We start from the raw sequence: 18,039 nt of genomic DNA, 5'->3' as shown, positions 1-18,039 counted from the left end.
CAGTTTTTTACAGATGCCCTTTATCAAGTTGAGAAAGCTACCTTTTATTCCCAGTTTATTGTTTTTATCATCAAAGTGATTGTTGTTAGATTTTGTCAAATGCTTTTTCTGCATCAATTAAGATGATCATATGGTTTTTCTATTTTAGTTTGTAATATGGTGAATTACAATAACTAATTTTCTAATATTAAACCAACCTTGAATTCCAAGAATAAGCTGCACCCACTTGATCATAACACAGTATCTTTAAACATACTGTTGAATTTGATTTGTTTGGCAAGATTTTCAAATGTCCTAAGTTTACTCCATTCCTGTTCATCCCAGTGACTATTCCAACCCCAAAACACATTTTTGGAAGTCTTCATTAGAGAAGATTTGTCCCTTCCACTTCATTTATTTATCATTTGTTTATATGAGCATGGTTCATAGATATTTTCTTTTTTCTTGTTAATTATTATCTTGCTTTATTATCTATGTACCAAGAAACCAGAATATCAGAATGGTTAAAATTATATATGTAATACATTCTCTGAATAAGGGCTTCATAAATAGACTAATTCTAAAGGCTTCACAACAGCTATTTCAGTTACCTAAGAGGGATCTTTCTACTTAGTTCCAAGCTCACAGATATAGTCTAGAAGCTGAAACTGCCTAATAACAACCTCTAAGAAATCTATTACAAGGTACAGAATATGTTTTAAAACTTAAGCTGTCCTACTAAAAAGGAACTGCTTCTAAAACATTGCTCTCAAATACAAATGGAGGAATGTAAGAATTGGTTCGCCTTCCTCTTTTATAGGTACAGTTAGTACCTATAAAAGCACAGCTAGTATACTAAGTTGATGAAATGGAAACCTCGGAGTCTTTAAAACTCATTTTTTCTACTTTTACTATTGAAGGAGGCTAAATATCTTTCTCAAAAGACTTTGTTTACCTCATTTTATCAACCAACTTTCCTGTTTCTGGACAAGGAGAGAGTAAAATTCATTTTGTGTACATTTACCATGCTAATATAAATGATTATTTTAAAAATACTTCAACTTTCTCTGAGATTTAAACTCTATGTGCCAGCACTTACTCAACTATCTGGACTCTTCCAAGAGTGCACAAATCTTCCTCTATCTAATCTGTCCAAATTATTACAAATGTAAAATCAAATTCAAATTTTTAAAAGGTTACTTTGTTTTTAACTACACAAGCAGTCACTGAAAATATAGTTCTTCACATCAAAACAATATAAAAAAGTGAATCTGACTCCCCTGTGAAAACGATTTTACAATACCGGGTTGCAATTCCCTGCCAAAAGCCTAAAATTTATTAAAGACATATGCAAAAAAACTGAGGTAGTCATAATGCTAGAAAGCACATTAAGTATAAATAATTTCCCATATACGAAATAGTAGAAAACTCTGTAAAATGTAAACTTAAACAATACAATCATCACATGAATTTCAAGTTCATTTGAGTTGCTTTAAGAGCCAGGTAAGGCTGTGAAGCTCTTACAGGGCCAGATAACCACTCCCCACCCCTCAAGTGGAGGGCTGTACCAGAGCCAGAATCAGAAAAGGTCCAGAAGAAAAAACATCATTGCGGGTGTAGACAATGTCTATTGGCATCCAAAAGCAAAGGCGATGGGTCTTGTATATAGAAAGAGGTTACGAAGCAGACTGTTTAAACAACCCAGCTTGTACACAGCCATTTTAATCCGAAGAAGAAAGAGTAGAACTACAGTTAGAAAAACACTATCAATTGATTTAAGCTAAGTAGTTTTAAATTGTAATCCACCTCAGTTTACAGTGAAGTACTTGTGGTATTTTGAATATTTATTCATAATAGATCCAACTATGTAACCAATTTCTTCATCAGAATAAATAACTAAATAATAAAAGCTTCCTATTGCTTGCCATCCTGGCTCTTCCAGATCAAAGCCTATTGGAAAACTTAATCTCAAATAAGCCAGTTGTTTTTGGTTTAATTGTCTTCAAATAACATACTGACAAGTTATAGTACACCTTTCATAAAAATGTCCTTCCCTAAATTATTATTAAAAATCTCAGAAAAACTGTATAAAGATCACATAAATCTTTTATTTCACAGTACATATCAATAACAGAGATTAATCACAACTACAGTTTGAGGAATCAGGGAAGACAAAGTATTTCATTATTTTAAAAGGGAGAACAGAAATTTTACACTTAACCACAATAAATGGGTACAACTTAAGTACTAAACGTTTTACCTTTGGTAACTCACCATAGTAGTTAAGAGCATGTAGCTTTAGAGAAAGATTTGAGTTTGAATCCTGACTCCTCCAGTTAAAGTTGTGTAACTTCAAAGAAAATTTAGGCCTAAATCTGAGATTTTCTATTTGCAAAATAGGAATAACAGTGGAATCTACCTTTATATGGATGAAATAATACATGTAAAGTGCTTAGTGGGGGATGTACAGGCACATAGGAAACAATCAATAAATGTTACTTGTTGATACCTCTCTTACACTAGTACAGTACTGCACTGCAAACAATTTTGCTCACAGAAGTAATATTCTGCTTACAGAAGTGACATTTGGCTTCTGATAAAATCTTGAAAATTTCTGGGACATGGTTGGTAACTTCATTACTACCAGAATCAAGTAATACATAAAATTCCTGATGATGCAGATGATGTAAAGGCAATAGAATAAAAAGGAACCTAAGAAATACAGCTGCTTTCCTTGTCTTAGTCACTTTGAGATGCAAGGCTATCTAAACCAGCCTCATTCTCCTCCTAATGCTTTTGTGCCAAAATCAATTCTTTCCCCAAGAACAGGGTTCCATAAGTAGGCTTTAAAAGGCAGCACCACGAACCCACCCAAATTTTGCATAATATTTTGCATGTTTGTATCTTTTTAGGAAGAGGAGTCACAAATTTTAGATTCACAGTGGAGTCTGTGATACAAAATCTATTAAGAACACTCACTAGCCTAAACTAAAATACATAGAACTAGGGTGGAAGGGACCCTAGACTTTGTCTTCTTTCCATCTGTGTTCTGCTAAAAGCAGGGGGCATAATATAAAGTTTGTATGTAATGAAATTTTAAACTTGGACAATTTTAAACCTAGTCCACAACCTGGGTTCAAGCTTTGGATCTTCTATACTTAGCTGATATTACAAAATAGGGAGTAAGTTAACATTTGTTCAACATTATGTGCCAGGAACCATGGCAAACACATGCATTACCCATTTAATGCTTACATTACCCCCATGAGGTAGACACTAATACTGACTCCATTTTACTGATGAATAAACAGATTTAGAGAGGTTAAATGATCCAAAAACAGAGCTAGTAACAGAAATGCTGAGACCTGTCTGTGTATCCTGATGTTTTTAACCATGTGATAAAACTATCTCTAGGATATTATCTTAATTCCATCTTGTCCAAGAAAGCTAATCATCAATCAATAGAATACCACTATTTACATTAAATTAATCCCAAATGCTCAGTCTTTCTTATATGAGAAGATTATAAATTTTTTCATTTGTAATAATTTAGGTTCTTTAAAATACTTCCTTTTAGAAAAAGTCAGAGAGGATACAATTGACAGAATAGTATTTTGCAGCTAATAAGAAAATAAGGACTAAAATTTACTAAAACTTTTACTTGATTAGTCAAACATTTTCTTGAGTGACAACTAAAATCTCACAGTTGAATTGCCATTCAATTTAGAAAGCATTAAACAGCTAAACTCAGCCAATAGCCAACCATTTTCAAATTACCTTTGAACAGCAAAACTAATTAATTTAAAGCAAAATAGAAGTCAAGTGAACATTGGTTAGACTCTAGGTCACAATTAAACTGTTTTCATCATATTACACAAGGTTATGCTCTTATCAAAGAGAAAACTTAAGAACATATATTTTTTTCCTACAAATATGCCTCTAAGACACTTCTGTCAACAAAGAACACAGAACAATAATACAGCTTGAGTTTTGAGGTATCTAGCACTATAAGAAATTTAAAATAACTATGATTAATATGTTCAAGACTCCAGTCAAAAAGGTAGATACCATGAATGAAGAGGACTCTCAGCATATAAGTAAGCTATAGAAAATAACCAAATGACTATGGTAGAAATGAAAACCATGGTAATAGACATGAAGAATACCTTGGACAAGCTCATCAATACACTCAGTACAGCTGAGGGTGAACTTGAAGATAGAAACTATACAAACTGAAATGCAAGGATAAAAAAAAAGAGTGGACAAAACAAGAACAGAGCATCTTAAGAGTTGAAGGACAATATCAAGCAGCCTGACATACGTATAACAGGAATTTCAGAAAAAAAAAAAAAAAAGAAAGAAAAAGTGGCAGAAGAATTACCTGAACAGATAATGACTGAGAATTTTCCAAAATTAACTAAATACTCCAAATGACAAATCCAAGAACATTAGAGAACACTAAAGATACACACCAAAACACACACAAATGAACACACAAACATGCACATCATAATCAAAATGCCCAAAATCAGAAATAAGGAAAAAAACTTGAAGGCAGAAAGAGAAAAAAATACTTTAAAAACAGAACAAGAATTATAGCAGACATCTCATCAAAACCTCTGCAAGCCAGAATACATCAAAGTGATGTGTTTAAAATACAGAAAGGAAAAAAAAAAAAAAAAAAACCTGAACTCAGAATTTTATACCCAATAAAAATATCTTTCAAAAATGAAAAACTAAAGGACTGGTTACCAGCAGACATGTACTAAAAGAAATATTTAACAAAATTCTTCTGGCAAAACAATTATGATATGAGACAGAAACATGGGTCTAAATAAGAAAATGAAAAGTGCTGAAATGGCTTTAATGAAGTCCATTATAAAATTCATTTCTCTCTATTTTTAATTTTTATAAGAGACAACTGTCTGAAGCAAAAGTAATTGCAATGCATTGTGTATTTCTAGTGTATGTAAAAATAAAATACCTAACAAAAATAGCACAAACAATTGGGGAAGAATATGGGAGTAATCTTTTGGGAGGTCCTTACAGTACACATGAATAGGAATATTATAATTTGGACACAGACCAAGATTAATTAAAAATGTATACTATAAAAACTCAGGCATCACTAAAAAAGATTTTGATAAGAGGCAGAAATAATGAAGTCATAGGAGAACATAAAATTATTTACAAATACTCAATTGATCCAGAAGAAGACAAAAAGGAATAAAAAAGAAACAACAGTTGGAACAAACAGAAAATAGTTTGTAAAAAGACAGATTCTAATCTAATCAGATCAATAAATGTAAATGGCATAAATGCACAATTAATATAGATAGACTGCCAACTTGGATGCAAAAGCAAGACCCAAATAAAGATTGCCTACCAAAAAACGTCACTATAAATATAAAAACATTAGTAGGTTAAAGGTAAAAGAATAGAAAAAGATATAATATGAAAACATAAATTAAAAGAAAGCTGGAATAGTTGTCATAATATCAGATAAAATAGATGACAAAAAAGGATTAGTATACCAGGGATAATGAGGGAAACTACATAATGATAAAGAATTCAAAGCGCAAAGAAAACATATCATAAATATATATCTACTTAACAAGAATGTCCAACTACATGAAGGTAAAACTAAAAGAAGAAAGAGAAAAATCCATAATTAAAGTTGGAAATTTCAACATTTTGTCAATTCTCAGGAACTGACAAAACAAGCAGACAAAAAATCAGTATGAATACAGAAGACCTGAACAACACTATCAACCATTTTGACCACACTGATATTAACAGAACATTTCATCCAACCAAAGTAGAATATATATTCTTTCAAGTGCACACAGAAGGAGGTGTCAGTTTCAGAGTTTTTAAATCCCCAGCACTGCTACATTCTCTATGGATTTTCATATCAGCTTCTGCCCTCAATCTATTATATATCATTATGGTTGAAAATTAAGAAAATCAGCTTTACACAGATATATAGTTAGAAAAGGGAGAACCTTAAGCTCTCTGAAAGGAGAATACCAAGGGTCTTTCCATCACACTAGAAAAACTATTATAAAATAAGCCACATGAAAATTAACAGGCCATTTTCCTTCTCCTCACTCTCAACACCCAGCTGGTACAGAACTTTGTAATGAATAGTAAGCTCTTAACTACTGTGGTTAAAGAACTATCCAAGAAATAAACATTGCCAGTAAATATAGCCGACCTTTGAACAACGGGTTAGGCGTACGGACCCCACCCCCACCCCAGTCGAAAATCCATATAGAACTTTACAGTCAGCCCTCTGTAACCATCGTTCCACATCCACAGATTCAACCAACTATGGACCATGTAGTACTGTAGTAGTATTTATTGAATAAAATCCACGTATAAGTGGACCCAAGCAGTTCAAACCCATTTGTTCAAGGTTCAACTGTATTCTAAGATTAATTAACCCACTGAACAGAGATCATTGAGTTACCTAGATTCTCTGCAAATTAAATAATAATGTAAACATAATAAAGTAGAAAGGAAAACAGGAGCCCTAAATTTCCAGTCTGAAGGCCTAGGTGAAAATCTCAGCAACTAATGATCCACTAGGAAGATTCTAAACATTAAACAATATAAAGTACTGAACAAGACTTGTAGACTCTAAAGCACTATATATTTATATACACATGTAAGAAACTAAACAGTAGGTTCCTCTTGCAGGTATAGAAAGAATATTATCCTTCCTTAAGATAAATTTAATTTGAGACTTCGCTTTGGAATCAAAAAAGAAAAATTCTCTTTTTCTGGTTATACAAACAGGATGAAATAGAGTCAAGTTAATTACAAAAGGCAGTATTTTAACTTACATTAAACTAACTTGAAAGACTATTTAAACAACATAAAAATGAACTAATATCAATTCCTGAGCTTTGAATGTTTTTACACTTAAAATCAAATATAAAGTATCTTTTTACAGAAAAAATTTGATTGACTTTCTGGTTCATACACTAGTATAACACTTTTCAAGATGTTAAAATAGTGTTATAGTTCAATTATATTTAATTTTTAATTTCAATTAGCAAAATATTCCAACATAAAAGGTGCAACATCCCTACGGATACTAAGTATGTTCTAAAGAAACAGGATCAAAAATATACTGTCTACTGCGCAGAGATAGCTTACTTTTAAAAAGTATACCTGAGGGACTTCCCTGGTGGTCCAGTGGTAAAGAATCCACCTTATAATGCAGGGGATGCAGGTTCGATCCCTGGGCAGGGAACTAAGATCCCACAATGCCACGGGAAAACTAAGCCCGCGTGCCACAACTACTGAGCTTGCACGCCTCAACTAGAGAGGCTGCACGCCACAAACTACAGAGCCCATGCGCTCGGGAGCCCACGCACCACAACTACAGAGCCCATGCGCTCTGGAGCCCATGCACCACAACTACAGAGCCCATGCGCTCTGGAGCCCACGCACCACAACTACAGAGCCCACGCGTCCTGGAGCCTGCACACCACAACTAGAGAGAAGCCTGCACACTGCAATGAAGAGCCTGCGCACCACAATGAAAGATCCTGCGTGCCGCAACTAAGAGACCCAACGCAACCAAAAATAAAATAAAATAAATAAATAAAAAATAAATCTTAAATACCTGGAAGAAGCTTAGAGGTAGCAAACCATCCTAACTACAAGTAAGAAGCTGAACAAACTGAAAAGTCAACAACTCTTCTTAGATCTGAAAGAGAAGTGAAGCCAGAGGGCAAACTGCAACCCCAAAACTGGGAGACAGATAGATGAATACAGAGAATCAAAAGTTATTAGAGCAAAAACCCATAAGCAGAAACCTCTGCAGCAACCATTGCCAGGGGAGGAATTCTGAACTGTAATTGACAAGAGGCTCAGAGTGGACAGCTCTGAAGAGTTAAAAACTCCAGGGAGACCTAGTCATACGGGGAATCCCACACATTTGTGAATTTTACCAACGACAGCTCAATCTGGTTCTCAGAGTGAATTCTTTAGAGGAAAAAATCCCCTCATGCTTCCGGGAGGAGGTGGGGAAATGGAACCATCTGCAAATACTCTAGACCACTCTGTTCTTAACAAGGACTGCCCTCAGGAGAAACTAACCAGAGCCCAACCTGCTGCGGTTTTATTAGAGCCTAACCTACATGAGGGAACAGAAATACCCAACTCCAGCCCACTGTAGGCCAGCCTGTCCCACCTGAGGAGAAGGAAGGACTGAGAAGCACTGGTGCAATTCACAGTCCAGAGGCTCAGGCTAACTAAAAGACCGAGACCTAATCACAGGCCTACAGAACGCTTCCCCTCCCCAACACCTTACCATCACATTACTAAAGGTCTATTTACAGCAGTTCCTTTTACCTAGTACATCATGTCCAGCTATCAAGTAAAAATTACAAGACATACTAAAATGCAAAAAACAGTCTGAAGAGATAGAACAAGCATCAGAACCACAGTCAGATATGACTAGGATGTTGGAATTACCAGATCAGGAATGTACAACTATGATTAATATGCTACGGGTTCTAATGGATAAACTAGACAGTATGCAAGAACAGATTAGCAATGTAAGCAGAGATGGAAATTCTAAGCACCAAATAAATTAATTTTATTTTTACGGTTCCAAATATGACAGAAAAGCTGGTGTCAAACACATCCCTACCAAGAGCAACTAGAACAGTAGGATAAAATGGGAAAAAAAAAAAAAAATCTGCTTATATCTGCTGAAGCATCCAGGAATAGAGAGACCATGATTCTGGAGTGGAAGAGAACTACAGAAATGTAAGCTGACTTTCTACGGCCTCAATTCATTTTTCCTGAATGCAAGACAATAAGTTGAAAATTCAGATTCTGCCTGCAGAGAGCGCTGCTGCCAGGGAACAGACAAACCAACTGAGATATGGCAGATTCACAGGACTCGCGACACAAAACTAAGCATGCACTGTAACAAAATACTGATGAGAAATGAGAAGTGAGAAGCATAAAACTGGCCCAAACATGCAGCCAACTTTTCTCTCAAAGCATGTACCAAATACAGAAGCTAAAGAGATAAGCAGAGCCTCTGAAAACAGAGTAGACTTTTCTGCAGTGTTCCCTAATGGGAAAAGGATTAGAACAGCAATTCTGAAACTTTTGGTCTCAGGACATCTTTATTATTGAGCATCTCAAGGAACATTTGCTTATGTGGGTTGTAGCTCTTGCTTTACCAAATGAGAAACTAAAATTGAGAAATATTTAAAGCATTTAACTAATTTTTTAGATAACAAATTACTTACAATAAAATAACATTTTCATGAAAACTGAAAAAAAAAAAAACAGCAAAAAGAGTAGCATTACTTTATATTTTTGCAAACCTCTTTAATGTCTGGTTTAATAGAAGATAGCTGCATTCTCTTTTCTGTTTCTACATTCAAACTCTTTGCAAGTCATGTAAGCCTCTGGAAAACTCCACTGTATACTTGTAAGAGAACAACATCTTAATGTCATTATGAAATAGTTTTCATGTCATGGACCCTCTAAAAGGATGTTGTCCTCCCTCCCTTCTCCCCTCTAGGGATCACAGGACTATACTGTGTGAGTCCAGGACTTGCTGAGGGAGGAGCCCAAGTGAACATATCAGGTTCTCAATTAAAAACCTCGAGGATTGGGCTTCCCTGGTGGCGCAGTGGTTGAGAATCTGCCTGCCAATGCAGGGGACACAGGTTCGAGCCCTGGTCTGGGAGGATCCCACATGCCGCGGAGCAACTGGGCCCGTGAGCCACAGCTGCTGAGCCTGCGCGTCTGGAGCCTGTGCTCCGCAACAGAAGAGGCCGCAATAGTGAGAGGCCCGCGCACCGTGATGAAGAGTGGCCCCCGCTTGCCGCAACTGGAGAAAGCCCTCGCACAGAGGCGAAGACCCAACACAGCCAAAAAAAAAAAAAAAACTAAATGAGTACTTCTGTATTAAAAAAAAAAACAAAAAAACAAAACCTAGAGGATTAACCTCTATGACTGGGGCAGAACCAGACACAGACAGAAATTAAACAAAACTGCAACTCAGCCTTAACTCAGCTTAGCCCCTGACTTATACTCTAGCTGACAAGCACGGCAAAGGTGAACTTGCTCTGAAACAACTGAACATCATCAGAAGCCTCCACAATTCTTTATTCACCATATCCAGATTCAATCAAGTCTTGTTAAGTATACCAAGAGATGCACCATATGATTAAATACCAAGAGAAAAATATGGACAACACAAAACAAATTCACAGAGCATTCTAGATACTGAAGTGTGCACACAAAGACATTAACAAAATTTCGTAAGAGAATAAAATCTTCAAAAAATGTTCAAGTACACATGGCAAAAGTGAAAGAAACTACTGAAATTAAGAATTCAATACATGAGTTTATACTGGGATAAATTCCTAGAAACATACAACCTGCCAAGTCTGAATCACGAGGAAATCGAAAATCTGAACAGATTGATTACTAGTAAGGAGACTGAATCGGTAACCAAAACCTCCCAAAAACAAAAGTCCAACACCACATGGCTTCATTGGTGAATTCTACCGAACATTTAAAGAAAAATTAATAACAATCTTTCTCAAACTCTTTCAAAAAACACAGAAGAGGAGGGAACACTTCTAAACTCATTTTACAAGGCCAGCATTACCCTGATGCCAAAACCAGACAAGTACACTACAAAAAAAGAGAATTACAAGCCATTGTTCCTAATGAACATACAGGCAAAAACCTTCAATAAAATATTAGCAAGCCAAATTCAACAACACATGAAAAGGATCATAAAACACAATTAAGTGGGATTTATTCCAGGGATGCAAGGACGGTTCCACATCCACAAATCAATCAATATGATACACCACATTAACAAAATAAATGAAGGATGAGTATCATATGATCATCTCAACAGATGCATAAAAAGCATTTGCAAAAATTCAACATCGATTTATGATAAAAACTCTGAACAAAGAGGATATACAGGGAACATACCTCAACATAATAAAGGTCATATATGACAAGCCCACAGCTAACATCATACTCAATGGTGAGAAGCTAAAAGCTTTTCCTCTAAGATCATGAATAAGACAGGGATGCCCTCTCTCACCACTCTTATTCAACATAGTATTGGAAGTCCTACCCAGAGCAATTAGGCAAGGAAAAAAAAAAATCCAAATCAGAAAGGAAGAAGTGAAATAGTCACTATTTGCAGATGAAATGATATTTACATAGAAAACCCTAAAGACTCCACCAAAAAACTGTTAGGACGAATAAACAAATTCTGTAAAGTTAGAGGGCACAAAACCAATATACAAATATCTGTTATGTTTCTATACACAAAAAATGAACTAATAGAAAGAGAAATTAAGAAAAAAATCTCATTTACAATTGCACCAAAAAGAGAATAATAATAAAATGCCTAGGAAAAAATTTAGCCAAGGAGGTAAAAGACCTACACAATGAAAACTATAAGACACTGATGAAACAAACCGAAGACATAAATAAATGGAAAGATATTCCACACTCACGGATTTGAAGAATTAGTATTGTAAAGTGACCATACTACCCAAGACAATCTACAGATTCAATGCAATTCCTAACAAAATACCAATAGCATTTTTCAGATTCACAGAAATAGAACAAACAATTATAAAATCTGTATGAAACTTAAACAGATCCTGAGTAGCCAAAGCAACTTTGAGAAAGAAGAACAAAGCTGGAGGAATCCTGCTCCCTGACTTCAAACTATATTTCAGAGCTATAGTAATCAAAACAGTATGGTACTGGCACAAAGACACACACATAGATCAATGGAACAGAATAGAGAGCCCAGAAATAAACCCACACATATATGGTTAATTAACATTCTACAAAGGAACCAAGAATATATAATGGGGGAAAGGACAGTCTCTTCCATAAATGGTGTTGGGGAAACTGGACAGCCACATACAAAAGAATGAAATTGGACCACTATTTTAAACCATACACAAAAATTAACTCAAAATGGATTAAAAACATGACCATAAGACCTGAAACCATAAAACGCCTAGAAGAAAACACAGGTGGTAAGCTCCTCAACATCAGTCTTGGCAATGATTTTTTGGACTTGACACCAAAAGCAAAAATCAACAAGTAGAACTACATCAAATAAAAAATCTTCTCGGGACTTCCTTGGTGAGGCAGTGGTTAAGAATCTGCCTGCCAATGCAGGGGACACAGGTTCAATCCCTGGTCCAGGAAGATCCCACATACCATGGAGCAACTAAGCCCGTGCGCCACAACTACTGAGCCTAAACTCTAGAGCCTGCAAGCTACAACTACTGAGCCCAAGTGCCACAACTACTGAAGCCCGTGCACCTACAGCCCATGCTCAACAAGAGAAGCCACCGCAAGGAGAAGCTCGCACACTGCAAATGAAGTGTAGCCCCCGCTCACCGCAACTAGAGAGCCCACGCGCAGCAATGAAGACCCAACACAGCCAAAAATAAGTAAATAAATAAAAGACCTGACCTTTAAAAGAAATCTTAAAAAAAAAAAAAGTTCTGTACAGCACAAGAAATCGTCAACAAAATGAAATCTACCAAATGGGAGAAAATATTTGCAAATCATATAATAATATGGGGTTAATATCCAAAATATATTAAAAAACTCAATAGCAGAAAAACCCCTAACAATCCAATTAAAAAGTGGGCAGAAAATCTGAATAGATATTTCTCAAACGAAGACACACAGATGGCCAACAGATACACAAAAAGATGCTTAACATCGCTAATCATCAGATAAAAGCAAATCAAAACCACAATGAGATATCACCTCATGTCTGTTAGAACGGCTATTATCAAAAAGACAAGAAATAAGAAGTGTTGGTGAGGAAGATGAGAAAAGGGAACGCCTGGGCACTGTTGATGGAAATGTAAACTGGTGCAGCCACTGTGGAAAAGGGTATGGAGGTTCTTCAAAAAATTAAAAATAGAACTACCATATGATCCAGCAATTCCACTTCTGGGTATTTATCTGAAGGAAATGAAATCATTATCTGGAAGAGATATTTGTAATCCCATTTTCATTGCAGCATTCTTCATAATAGCCAAGGTATGGAAACAACCTAAGGGTCCACTGATGCAAGAATGGATAAAGGAAATGTAGTGTGTGTGTGTGTGTGTGTATGTGTGTATAGTGTGTATATATATAAAACGGAATATTATTCAGCCTTAATAAAAGAAGGAAATCCTGCCATTTCCAACAACATGAATGAACCTGAGGGCACTACACTAAGTGAAGTAAGCCAGACAGAGAAAGATAAATAGTGCATGGTATCACTTATATGCAGAATTTTTAAAAAACACAGTAGAACTCATAGAAACACAGAGTAGAATGGTGATTACCAGGGGCTGGAGTGAATGGGGAGAAGTTGGTAAAAGGATACAAACTTTTAAGATGAATAAGGTCTAAGTATCTAATGCAGAACCTAGTGACTATAGTAGATAATACTGTATTGTATAATTGAAATTTGCTAGAAGAGTACATTGTAAGGAAAGAAAAGGTAAATAATGTGAAGAGATGGATGTGTTAACTCAATTGTGGTAATGCTCTCACAATGTGTATGAATATCAAAGCACCATGTTGCATACCTTATATATATTACAATTTTGTCAGTTATACCTCAATAAAGCTAAAAAATGAAGGTGAAATGAAAACGTTTTCAAACAAAATTTGAGGGAATTCATTGTCTGTAGACCTATAATAAAAGAGAAAATGATAAAAAGAATATATGAAAAATAGAATAATACTTTATTAATCTAAAAGGTAAAGAAAGAAAAAGGTATTTAACAGATATGCTTTATATATGGTAAGTAGTAGCTATAAATATTAGATATAAATCCATGTACATCATTAAAGATAAACAAAAATGTAACTAAATTACATATAATTTTAATGTAATTACATAAGTGTAATTACATCAAACATAAATAGACAAAAAACTCCACTTAAAAGACTAGATTATCAGACTTTTTTTTTTACAACTCCCTTTATTAGCTGTATTTTTGTATATTTCTTCCCATTGATCACATGCACATAACCATGTACAGAAATGCAAATATCATTTCAGTCAACTTTTTTTTTAATATAGCAGGTTCTTGTTAGTCATCAATTTTATACACATCAGTGTATACATGTCAATCCCAATCGCCCAATTCATCACACCACCACTACCATCCCCTGCCGCTTTCCCCCCTTGGTATCCATACGTTTGTTCTCTACAACTGTGTCTCAAGTTCTGCCCTGCAAACCGGTTCATCTGTACCATTTTTCTAGGTTCCACATATATGCATTAACATACAATATTTGTTCTTCTCTTTCTGACTTACTTCACTCTGTATGACACTCTCTAGATCCATGCACATCTCAAAAAATGACCCAATTTCGTTCCTTTTCATGGCTGAGTAATACTCCATTGTATATATGTACCACATCTTCTTTATACATTCATCTGTCGATGGGCATTTAGGTTGCTTCCATGACCCGGCTATTGTAAATACTGCTGCAGTGAACATTGGGGTGCATGTGTCTTTTTGAATTATGGTTTTCTCTGGGTATATGCCCAGTAGTGGGACTGCTGGGTCTTATGGTAATTCTATTTTTAGTTTTTTAAGGAACCTCCATACTGTTCTCCATAGTGGCTGTATCAATTTACATTCCCACCAACAGTGCAAAAGAGTTCCCTTTTCTCCACACCCTCTCTAGCATTTGTTGTTTGCAGATTTTCTGATGATGCCCATTCTAACTGGTGTGAGGTGATACCTCATTGTAGTTTTCATTTGCATTTCTCTAATAAATAGTGATGTTGAGCAGCTTTTCATGTGCTTCTTGGCCATCTGTATGTCTTCTTTGGAGAAATGTCTATTTAGGTGTTCTGCCCATTTTTGGATTGGGTTGTTTGTTTTTTAATACTGAGCCGCATGAGCTGTTTATATATTTTGGAGATTAATCCTTTGTCTGTTGATTCGTTTGCAAATATTTTCTCCCATTCTGAGGGTTGTCTTTTCATCTTGTTTATGGTTTCCTTTGCTATGCAAAAGCTTTGAAGTTTCATTACGTCCCATCTGTTTATTTTTGTTTTTATTTCCATTACTCTACGAGGTGGATCAAAAAAGATCTTGCTGTGATTTAGGTCAAAGAGTGTTCTTCCTAAGTTTTCCTCTAAGAGTTTTATAGTGTCCGGTCTTACATTTAGGTCTCTAATCCATTTTGAGTTTATTTTTGTGTATGGTGTTAGGGAGTGTTCTAATTTCATTCTTTTCATGTAGCTGCCCAGTTTTCCCAGCAACACTTATTGAAGAGACTGTCTTATCTCCATTGTATATCCTTGCCTCCTTTGTCATAGATTAGTTGACCATAGGTGCGTGGTTTCATCTCTGGGCTTTCTATCTTGTTCCATTGATCTATGTTTCTGTTTTTGTGCCAGTACCATATTGTCTTGATTACTGTAGCTTTGTAGTAGAGTCTGAAGTCAGGGAGTCTGATTCCTCCAGCTCCATTTTTCCCCTCAAGACTGCTTTCGGGGTCTTTTGTGTCTCCATACAAATATTAAGATTTTTTGTTCTAGTTCCGTAAAAAATGCCATTGGTAATTTGATAGGGATTGCATTGAATCTGTAGATTGCTTTGGGTAGTACAGTCATTTTCACAATATTGATTCTTCCAATCCAAGAACATGGTATATCTCTCCATCTGTTGGTATCATCTTTAATTTCTTTCATCAGTGTCTTATAGTTTTCTACATACTGGTCTTTTGTCTCCCTAGGTAGGTTTATTCCTAGGTATTTTATTCTTTTTGTTGCACTGGTAAATGGGAGTGTTTCCTTAATTTCTCTTTCAGATTTTTCATCATTAGTGTATAGGAATGCAAGAGATTTCTGTGCCTTAATTTTGTATCCCGCAACTTTACCAAATTCATTGATTAGCTCTAGTAGTTTGCTGGTGGCATCTTTAGGATTCTCTGTGTATAGTATCATGTCATCTGCAAACAGTGACAGTTTTACCTCTTCTTTTCCAATTGGTATTCCTTTTCTTTTTCTTCTCTGACTGCCATGGCTAGGACTTCCAAAACTATGTTGAATAATAGTGGTGAGAGAGGATATCCTCGTCTTGTTCCTGATCTTAGAGGAAGTGCTTTCAGTTTTTCACCATTGAGAATGATGTTTGCTGTGGGTTTGTCGTATATGGCCTTTATTATGTTGAGGTAAGTTCCCTCTAGGCCCACTTTCTGGAGAGTTTTTATCATAAATGGGTGTTGAATTTTGTCAAAATCTTTTTCTGCATCTTGAGATGATCATATGGTTTTTATTCTTCAATTTGTTAATATGGTGTATCACATTGATCTGAGTGTATTGAAGAATCCTTGCATCCCTGGGATAAATCCCACTTCATCATGGTGTATGATCCTTTTACTGTGTTGTTGGATTCTGTTTGCTAGTATTTTGTTGAGGATTTTTGCATCTATATTCATCAGTGATATTGGTCTGTAATTTTCTATTTTTGTAGTATCTTTGTCTGGTTTTGCTATCAAGGTGATGTTGGCCTCATAGAATGAGTTTCGGAGTGTTCCTTCCTCCACAACTTTTTGGAAGAGTTTGAGAAGGATGGGTGTTAGCTCTTCCCTAAATGTTTGATAGAATTCACCTGTGAAGTCATCTGGTCCTGGACTTTTGTTTGTTGGAAGATTTTTAATCACAGTTTCATTACTTGTGATTGGTCTGCTCATATTTTCTATTTCTTCCTGGTTCAGTCTTGGAAGGTTATACCTTTCTAAGAATGTGTCCATTTCTTCCAGGTTGTCCATTTTATTGGCATAGAGTTGCTTGTAGTAGTCTCTTAGGATGGTTTGTATTTCTGCAGTGTCTCTTGTAACTTCTCCTTTTTCACTTCTAATTTTATTGATTTGAGTCCTCTCCCTCTTTTTCTTGATGAGTCTGGCTAAAGGCCTATCAATTTTGTTTATTCTCAAAGAACCAGCTTTTAGTTTTATTGATCTTTGTTATGGTTTTCTTTGTTTCTATTTCATTTATTTCTGTTCTGATCTTTATGATTTCTTTTCTTCTGTTAACTTTGGGTTTTGTTTGTTCTTCTTTCTCTAGTTCCTTTAGGTGTAATGTTAGATTTTTCTTGTTTCTTGATGTAGGCTTGTATAGCTATAAACTTCCCTCCTAGAACTGCTTTTGTTGCATCCCATAGGTTTTGGATCATCGTGTTTTCATTGTCATTTGTCTCTAGGTATTTTCTGACTTCCCCTTTGATTGCTTCAGTGATCTCTTGGTTATTTAGTAACGTATTGTTTAGCCTCCATGTGTTTGTGTTTTTTATGTTTTTCCCCTGTAACTGATTTCTAATATCATAGTGTTGTGGTCAGAAAAGATGCTTGATATGATTTCAGTTTTCTTAAATTTACTGAGGCTTGATTTGTGACCCAAGATGCAATCTATCCTGGAGAATGTTCCATGCACTTGAGAAGTGTAATCTGCTGTTTTTGGATGCAATGTCCTATAAATATCAATTAAATCTATCTGGTCTATTGTGTCATTTAAAGCTTGTGTTTCCTTATTAATTTTCTGTTTGGATGTTCTGTCCACTGGTGTAAGTGAGGTGTTAAAGTCCCCCACTATTATTGTGTTACTGTCGATTTCCTCTTTTATAGCTGTTAGCAGTTGCCTTATGTATTGAGGTGCTCCTATGCTGGGTACATATATATTTATAACTGTTACATCTTCTTCTTGGATTGATCCCTTGATCATTATGTAGTGTCCTTCCCTGTCTCTTGTAACATTTTTTATTTTAAAGTCTATTTTATGCATGGAATATCTTTTTCCATCCCCTCACTTTCAGTCTGTATGTGTCCCTAGGTCTGAAGTGGGTCTCTTGTAGACAGCATATATATGGGTCTTGTTTTTGTGTCCATTCAGCAAGCCTGTGTCTTTTGGTTGGAGCATTTAATCCATTCACGTTTAAGGTAATTATCGATATGTATGTTCCTATGACCAGTTTCTTAATTGTTTTGGGT

At 35.4% G+C, this 18,039-nt stretch overlaps 1 protein-coding gene across 4 annotated transcripts in view; it reads right to left on the bottom strand.

Moving 5' to 3' along the window:
• The window catches only part of SCAMP1 (secretory carrier membrane protein 1), a 105,139-nt gene that overhangs the window by 27,993 nt on the left and 59,107 nt on the right, over positions 1-18,039 (bottom strand). The gene's annotated exons all lie outside the window — the stretch shown is intronic.

The sequence above is a fragment of the Balaenoptera ricei genome, chromosome 3, assembly GCF_028023285.1.
Source record: "Balaenoptera ricei isolate mBalRic1 chromosome 3, mBalRic1.hap2, whole genome shotgun sequence".
In the NCBI taxonomy this organism is placed as follows: Eukaryota; Metazoa; Chordata; class Mammalia; order Artiodactyla; family Balaenopteridae; genus Balaenoptera; species Balaenoptera ricei.
This window is presented reverse-complemented; position numbering and strand designations above follow the sequence as displayed.